At 42.5% G+C, this 9,270-nt stretch overlaps 1 protein-coding gene across 2 annotated transcripts in view; it reads left to right on the top strand.

The window, feature by feature from the left end:
• Nucleotides 1-1,860: 1,860 nt before the first annotated feature.
• Nucleotides 1,861-9,270, top strand: part of LOC139559253 (tubulointerstitial nephritis antigen-like) — a 67,180-nt gene continuing 59,770 nt past the window's right edge. For both annotated transcript variants that reach the window (XM_071375069.1, XM_071375068.1), the window contains exon 1: nucleotides 1,861-2,049. The gene's annotated coding sequence lies outside the window, so the exon portion shown is untranslated. The remainder of the gene's footprint in view (nucleotides 2,050-9,270) is intronic.

Below are 9,270 nucleotides of genomic sequence, written 5' to 3'. Positions count from 1 at the left end.
CTCTAAGCAATGTTTTTTTTTGGGCCATTCTTCCATAAAGCCCAGCTCTGTGGAGTGTATGGCTTAAAGTGGTCCTATGGACAGATACTCCAATCTCCGCTGTGGAGCTTTGCAGATCCTTCAGGGTTATCTTTGGTCTCCTTGTTGCCTCTCTGATTAATGCCCTCCTTGCCTGGTCTGTGAGTTTTGGTAGGTGGCCCTCTCTTGGCAGGTTTGTTGTGGTGCCATATTCTTTCCATTTTTTTATAATGGATTTAATGTTGCTCCGTGGGATGTTCAAAGTTTCTGATATTTTTTTATAACCCAACCCTGATCTGTACTTCTCCACAACTTTATCCCTGACCTGTTTGGAGAGCTCCTTGGTCTTCATGGTGTCACTTGCTTGGTGGTGCCCCTTGCTTAGTGGTGTTGCAAACCCTGGGGCCTTTCAGAACAGGTGTATATATACTGAGATCATGTGACAGATCATGTGACACTTAGATTGCACACAGGTGGACTTTGTTTAACTAATTATGTGACTTCTGAAGGTAATTGTTTGCACCAGATCTTATTTAGGGGCTTTATAGCAAAGGGGGTGAATACATATGCACGCACCACTTTTCCATTTATATTTAATTTAGAATTTTTTGAAACAATTTGGACTATTTTGTGTGTGTCCATTACATGAAATCCAAATAAAAATCTATTTAAATGACAGGTTGAAATGCAACAAAATAGGAAAAACGCCAAGTGGAATTAATATTTTTGCAAGGCACTGTATCTAGTAGTGTACTGTTTATTTAGAAAAGTGGGTTGGGACATTCCTTGTGTGTTGAAATTGCAGTTTCAACATACGTTTTTTCTTTTATCGGTTTACCTTTCTTTGAATTCAGTTTTCGTGGCACTGCCTCTAACTTGTGTTATCACTCTATCGGGGATAGCCCTCTCCCCCTGCTGTGTGTGGTATTGATTGTGTCTTTAACAATACTTTTTGGTTACACTAGGCGGCAACTACGGAAACATCTGTGTGTCTGGAGATCTCTCTCTCTCTCTCTCTCTCTCTCTCTCTCTCTCAATTCAATTCAATTCAATTCAATTGACTTTATTGACATGGCAAGTTATTATTACTTACATTGTCAAAGTATACATATCGAAAAATTTAAATAAAATATATATGTATATATATACACAAAATATATATATATTTATATCTCTCTCTCTCCTCTCTGTCTGATCCTTTGTCACCTCCAATATACCGTCTTCACTGACAGACCTCTGCTCCACCCATCTCAAGCTGGGGACAGATTTTTGGATCAGTGATGTTTTGGGGTGACGAAGCTACCTAGGAACTACTATAGAGAAGAGATGAAAAGTAAACCATTTAGATAGTGGACATATTGTAAAGGTGTGTTCATTTTGCCTGGCTACCCAGACTCCTTGCTCTGACCAAACGCTACACCATGCCAACGGACGTTAGTTTAGCGAACGACAGAGCAGTGGAATAATTTTGTAACAGTAATGCTACTGTTTTTACTGCAGCTGTGCTAACCACGGTAAGTGAGTCTTTTCAAACCACCCTTTCAAGTTTTTCTAGTGACCACTAGGGGGTAGCGAGGTGGTCACTGTGCCAAAGGGAAACAAGTGGATGACCCCGTGGTGATGTCACAAACTAAAAAAGCTAAATCATAGAAAAATAGACAAAATAGAAAGAAAGAGCTAAATGGCAGTTGCTTTTGAAAATAACTGTTTTAGGTTTATTCAAGAGAGAGAGAGAGAGAGAGAAAAGAAGGATTAGGCTAGGAGTGAGGGGGATAGGGCAGAGAGAGTGTGAAGGAGGGAGTGGGAGGAGTGGTTTCTTCATACTTAGCGGCTGTACAGTATATATAACTCAGTTGTTTAGCCTGACAGTGCAGTGAATGAGAAGAGAGTGAGGGAGAAAGGGAGACAGACTTTCTCTCTGTGTATGAATTACAGAGAAAGCAGCAGAAAATAATATCATCTTTTACAGGACTGGGTTTTTCTATTGGATTACAAACAAGAAGAGAGATTTCCACAGAACACACATACAAGGTAAAATGGATTACCTCTTTCCCTCTCTCTGAGCCAGATCAGACAGGTCCAGGATTCACATTATTATCAACATTTTTTAACAAACATTTTGGAAATAGTTTTGATGGTAAACAACGAAATAAATAAAGCTAGTTAGATTTCCTTGGCTATGCTAGTTTTGTTATAATGTGATTGTAATTAGCATTTACTGTGACTAGTTTCAGTTATGTTCAGGCTTCCTAATCAGATTCTTAGGAAAGTTTGTTTTCAGAGTTTGACTAGTTTTCTAGTTAAATAAAGGTTTAATTAAAAAAACAATAATTTAACCCACATATAATACTACGAAATTAGACTTGATATGTGGAACAAGTGACATAAAAATGTCTGAAAGTGTAGTGTACATCTTGTTATGTATTCTAGATACTAAGATTATTGCTCATTTTGTTTTTGTACTGTGTCTCCTGTTTTATACCAAGGGAGGTTTGTGTGACACCTGTAAAATAAATGGTTGCTTTGTTTAGTGTATCCTTGAGTTGAGAATAAAAGTAAACAGAACTCAAGGACTCCATGACACACTCTTAGAACTCTCTAGAAATACCTCACTCCATTGAAATGCTTTTAGACTGATTCTGACTGTGAGTGATTGAGTTACCTAGTGGGTTGTGAAGCAATGTTTCAAAGTTCAGCTGATCCTATTTGTCTGTATGTGAAGAGAGGTGAGAGAGAAAAGAGAGTTGGTGTGTGTGTCTATGCGTGTGCGTGTGTGTGTGTGTTTGCTTGCGTGCATGTGTTTGTTTGTCTGGCTGTCTCAGCACAGGTGAATGATACTGCCCAGGTGAGATGAAACCAGGGTGTGTTGTGCTTGTTCAGTGTTCTACCCTCATGACTCCATACAATATGAGGCAGACAGGCAGCCGGCAATGGACTCTGGAAGTTGTTGAGCAGCTGGTTCTAGGGCACTGCATCCCTCTGATTTGCAGTCGTTATGGGTTATAATAACTGTGGAATGTCTATAAGTTGGTTGTGCGATGAGGCTATGGTGGCTTGCATATGCCTGTTTTACTGTGCTGGAGGGATCAACAGCAAGGCTACAGCTGACAACAGTACTGTGCCATTCTGTATGTCTGAGGCGCTACCATGGAACCAAAGCAAGGCTACAGCTGACTACAGTACTGTGCCATTCTGTATGTCTGAGGCGCTACCATGGAACCAAAGCAAGGCTACAGCTGACAACAGTACTGTACCATTCTGTATGTCTGAGGCGTTACCGTGGAACCAAAGCAAGGCTACAGCTGACTACAGTACTGTGCCATTCTGTATGTCTGAGGCGTTACCGTGGAACCAAAGCAAGGCTACAGCTGACAACAGTACTGTGCCATTCTGTATGTCTGAGGCGCTACCATGGAACCAAAGCAAGGCTACAGCTGACAACAGTACTGTGCCATTCTGTATGTCTGAGGCGTTACCGTGGAACCAAAGCAAGGCTACAGCTGACTACAGTACTGTGCCATTCTGTATGTCTGAGGCGTTACCGTGGAACCAAAGCAAGGCTACAGCTGACAACAGTACTGTGCCATTCTGTATGTCTGAGGCGCTACCATGGAACCAAAGCAAGGCTACAGCTGACAACAGTACTGTGCCATTCTGTATGTCTGAGGCGCTACCATGGAACCAAAGCAAGGCTACAGCTGACTACAGTACTGTGCCATTCTGTATGTCTGAGGCGCTACCATGGAACCAAAGCAAGGCTACAGCTGACTACAGTACTGTGCCATTCTGTATGTCTGAGGCGCTACCATGGAACCAAAGCAAGGCTACAGCTGACAACAGTACTGTGCCATTCTGTATGTCTGAGGCGCTACCATGGAACCAAAGCAAGGCTACAGCTGACTACAGTACTGTGCCATTCTGTATGTCTGAGGCGCTACCGTGGAACGAAACTGGAACGAGACTGGACCCAGCAGGCCGTATCATATTCACAGGGATTAGATTTTAATTGCACCTTTATTTAACTAGGCAAGTCAGTTAAGAACAATTTCTTATTTTGGTTAACTGCCTTGTTCAGGGGCAGAGCAACAGATTTTTACCTTGTCAGCTCGGGGATTCGATCTAGCAACCTTTCGGTAGTTGGTGATGGTGTTTGGTCATGGTGTTGTTGATGATGGTGTTTGGTCATGGTGTTGCCGGTGGTGTTAATGGTAGTTGGTCATGGTGTTGATGGTGGTGTTAATGGTAGTTGGTCATGGTGTTGATGGTGGTGTTAATGGTAGTTGATGATGGTGTTTGGTCATGGTGTTGATGGTGGTGTTAATGGTAGTTGGTCATGGTGTTAATGGTAGTTGATGATGGTGTTTGGTCATGGTGTTAATGGTGGTGTTAATGGTAGTTGGTCATGGTGTTGATGGTGGTGTTAATGGTAGTTGATGATGGTGTTTGGTCATGGTGTTGATGGTGGTGTTAATGGTAGTTGGTCATGGTGTTAATGGTGGTGTTAATGGTAGTTGGTCATGGTGTTGATGGTGGTGTTAATGGTAGTTGATGATGGTGTTTGGTCATGGTGTTGATGGTGGTGTTATTGGTAGTTGGTCATAGTGTTAATGATGGTGTTATTGGTAGTTGGTGATGGTGCTTGGTCATGGTGGAGGTTGGTAATGGTGTTAATGGTATTTGGTGATGTGTTGATGGTGGTTGGTCATGGTGGTGATGGTGTTTGGGGCTGGTGATGGTAGTTGGTGATGGTTGATGATGGTGGTGATGATATTTGGTGCTGATGGTGGTTGGTGCTGATGGTTGTTGGTAATGGTGTTTGTAATGGTGGTGTTGATGATACACACACACACAAACACACACAATAAGATGTGGCTGGGGGCCATTGTATGTCCGTCCCATGGCTGTGCAGAGAGTGAGAGTTCACACACCAGCTAAAAAACATGGCAATCAGGGATAGCAAATATATATATATATATATATATATATATATATATATATATATACTGCTGTGTTAAGGTGTGGTCAAGATTCTCTCCATGTCGGAGTGGCATTGACTAAAATACAATAAAATAGAATACAGTATAAACATATGAAATGAGTAAAGCAGTATTAAAGTGACCAGGGATTCTATGTCTATGTACAGTGCCTTTGGAAAGTATTCAGACTCCTTGACTTTTTCCACATTTTGTTACGTTAGAGCCTTATTCTAAAATGTATCTATTAAATAAATATCCTCAGTAATCTACACACAATACCCCATACTGACAAAGCAAAAACAGTTTTTTAAATGTATTAAAAATACAAAACAGAAATACCTTATTAACATAAGAATTCAGACCCTTTGTTATTAGACTCGAAATTGAGCTCAGGTGCATCCTGTTTACATTGATCATCATTGAGATGTTTCTTCAACTTGATTGGAGTCTACCTGTGCTAAATTCAATTGATTGGACATGATTTGGAAAGGCACCAAACCGACTATATATGGTCCCACGGTTGACCAAGGCCCTTCTTGGTCAACCGTGCATGTCAGAGCAAAAACCAAGCAATGAGGTCGAAGGAATTGTCCGTAGAGCTCTGAGACAGGATGTGTCGAGGCACAGATCTGGGGAAGGGAACCAAAACATGTCTGCAGCATTGAATGTCACCAAGAACACAGTGGCCTCCATCATTCTTAAATGGAAGAAGTTTGGAACCACCAAGACTCTTCCTAGAGCTGGCCGCCCGGCCAAATTGAGCAATCAGGGGAGAAGGGCCTTGGTCAGGCAGGTGACCAAGAACCCGATGGTCACTCTGACAGAGCTCTAGAGTTCCTCTATGGAGATGGGAGAAACTTCCAGAAGGACAACCATCTCTGGAGCCCTCCACCAATCAGGCCTTTATGGTAGAATGGCCAAACGGAAGCCACTCCTCAGTAAAAGGCACATGACAGTCTACTTGGAGTTTGCCAAAAAGGGACCGAAAGACTCTCAGACCATGAGAAACAAGATTCTCTGGTCTGATGAAACCAAGATTGAACTCTTTGGCCTGAATGCCAAGCGTCACATCTGGAGGAAACCTGGCAACATTTCCCAGGACATAGACTTAAATTCTTGTTAATCTACCTGAATTGTCCAATTTACAGTAACTGTTACAGTTAAAGAATATCATGCTATTGTTTGAGGAGAGTGCACAATTTTTAACATGAAAAGTTATTAATAAACAAATTCGGCACATTTGGGCAGTCTTGGCACAAAATTTTGAACAGAAATGCAATGGTTCATTCGATCAGTCTAAAACTTTTCACAAACAATGATGCCATCTAGTGGCCCAAAACGTAATTTTTCAGGACCCTGTCTTTCAAAGAAAATTCGTAAAAATCCAAATAGCTTCACAGATCTTCATTGTAAAGGGTTTAAACACTGTTTCCCATGCTTCTTCAATGACCCATAAACAATTAATTAACGGTCGTTAATACACTAACAGCTTACAGACGGTAGGCAATTAAGGTCACAGTTATGAAAACTTAGGACACTAAAGAGGCCTTTCTACTGACTCTGAAAAACACCAAAAGAAAGATGCCGAGGGTTCCTGCTCATCTGCGTGAACGTGCCTTAGGCATGCCGCAAGGAGGCATGAGGACTGCAGATGTGGCCAGGTCAATAAATTGCAATGTCCGTACTGTGAGACGCCTAAGACAGTGGCAGACCACGTGTAACAACACCTGCACAGGATCGGTACATCAGAACATCACACCTGCGGGACAGGTACAGGATGGCAACAACAACTGCCCGAGTTACAGCAGGAATGTCCAATCCCTCCATCAGTGCTCAGACTGTCTGCAATAGGCTGAGAGAGGCTGGACTGAGGGCTTGTAGGCCTGTTGTAAGGCAGGTCCTCAGCAGACATCACCGGCAACAATGTTGCCTTTGGGCACAAACCCACCGTTGCTGTACCAGACAGGACTGGCAAAAACTGCTCTTCACTGACGAGTTGCGGTTTTGTCTCACCAGGGGTGATGGTCGGATTCGCGTTTATCGTCAAAGGAATGACCCTTACACTGAGGCCTGTACTCTGGAGGTGGAGGGTCCGTATGGTGGAGGGTCCGTTATGATCTGGGGTGATGTGTCACAGCATCATTGGACTGAGCTTGTTGTCATTGCAGATAATCTCAATGCTGTGCGTTTCAGGGAAGACATCCTCCTCCCTCACGTGGTACCCTTCCTGCAGGCTCATTATGACGGGACCCTCCAGCATGACAATGCCACCAGCCATACTGCGCGTGATTTCCTGCGAGACAGGAATGTCAGTGATCTGCCATGGCCAGTGAAAAGCCCGGATCTCAATCCCATTGAGCACGTCCGGGACCTGTTGGATCGGAGGGTGAGGGCTAGGGCCATTCCCCCCAGAAATGTCCAGGAACTTGCAGGTGCCTTGGTGGAAGAGTGGGTTAACATCTCACAGCAAGAACTGGCAAATCTGATGCAGTCCAAGAGGAGGAGATGCACTGCAGTACTTAATGCAGTTGGTGGCCACACCAGATACTGACTGTTACTTTTGATTTTGACCCCCCCTTTGTTCAGGGACACAATATTCCATTTCTGTTGATCACATGTCTGTGGAACTTGTTCAGTTTATGTCTCAGTTGTTGAATCTTGTTATGTTCATACACATATTTACACATGTTAAGTTTGCTGAGAATAAACGCAGTTGACATTGAGAGGACGTTTCTTTTTCTGCTGACTTTACATTATGGCCTTTCTCTTGCATTTCAAAGATGACGGTACAAAAAAACATAAAAGAACGGTTGTTTTTTTCTTTGTATTATCTTTTACCAGATATATACTGTGTGATATTCTACTACATTCCTTTCACATTTCCATAAACGTGAAAGTGTTTCCTTTCAAATGGTACAAAGAATATGCATATCCTTGCTTCAGGGCCTGAGCTACTGTCACGCCCTGACCTTAGTTATCTATGTTTTCTTTATTATTTTGGTTAGGTCAGGGTGTGACGAGGGTGGGTATGCTTGTTTTGTATTATCTAGGGTTTTTGTATGTCTAGGGATGTTTGTAATTCTAGGCATATGTAGGTCTATGGTGGCCTGAATTGGTTCCCAATCAGAGGCAGCTGTTTATCGTTGTCTCTGATTGGGGACCATATTTAGGTTGCCATTTTCCCTTGGGTATTTGTGGGTTGTTGTCTATGTCTTGTCTTGTCTATGCCTGTTCAGCACTCTTTGTATAGCGGTTCGGTGTTTTGTTCAGTGTTCATTCTTATAATAAAGAGAATGTACGCATACCACGCTGCACCTTGGTCTCCTCCCTACGACGGCCGTGACAGCTACAGGCAGTTAGATTTGGGTATGTCATTTTAGGTGAAAATTGAAGAAATGGGTTTTAAGGTGGTTCTTCAATACTTGTTGGATGCTAATTTGTTGACTGTCGAGCTGTTTAATTATACTGTGATATTTTCACACATGATCATCTGATCCAGGTAGGAATTTTCCAAATAACAGCCAAGTGACTGTTGTGATAGCGCATGCAATGCAACAACAGTCCAAGTGCTGGACAAAAGGTGTCTTATTGGCAGTGGTGGAAAAAGTACTCAATTGTCATACTTGAGTAAAAGTAAAGATACCTTAATAGAAAATAACTCAAGTAAAAGTGAAAGTCACCAAGTAAATAAACAATTTAAAGGCAATGTTACCAAATACTAATTGAGGGTATGGGAACGTTTGACCCCATGGGAATGTGATGAAAGAAATAAAAGCTGAAATAAATCATCCTCTCTACTATTATTCTGACATTTCACATTCTTAAAATAAAGTGGTGATCCTAATTGACCTAAGACAGGGAATTTTTACTTGGATTAAATGTCAGGAATTGTGAAAAACTGAGTTTAAATGTATTTGGCTAAGGTGTATGTAAACTTCCGACTTCAACTGTATATATAGTACATGTGCTCTGTAGGACAGGACAGAGAGAGGCGTGGTCTGTAGGACAGGACAGAGAGAGGCATGGTCTGTAGGACAGGACAGAGAGAGGCCTGGTCTGTAGGACAGGATAGAGAGAGGCCTGGTCTGTAGGACAGGATAGAGGGAGGCCTGGTTTGTAGGACAGGATAGAGGCGTGGTCTATAGGACAGGATAGAGAGAAAGGCGTGGTTTGTAGGACAGGATAGAGAGAGAGGCGTGGTTTGTAGGACATGTCACGGCTCCTCCTCTGCAGTGCAGGGGGCGGTTCCTCCTGCAGGCAGAGGAGGGTCGTTAGT

Source organism: Salvelinus alpinus, chromosome 29, assembly GCF_045679555.1.
Source record: "Salvelinus alpinus chromosome 29, SLU_Salpinus.1, whole genome shotgun sequence".
NCBI lineage: Eukaryota > Metazoa > Chordata > Actinopteri > Salmoniformes > Salmonidae > Salvelinus > Salvelinus alpinus.
This window is presented reverse-complemented; position numbering and strand designations above follow the sequence as displayed.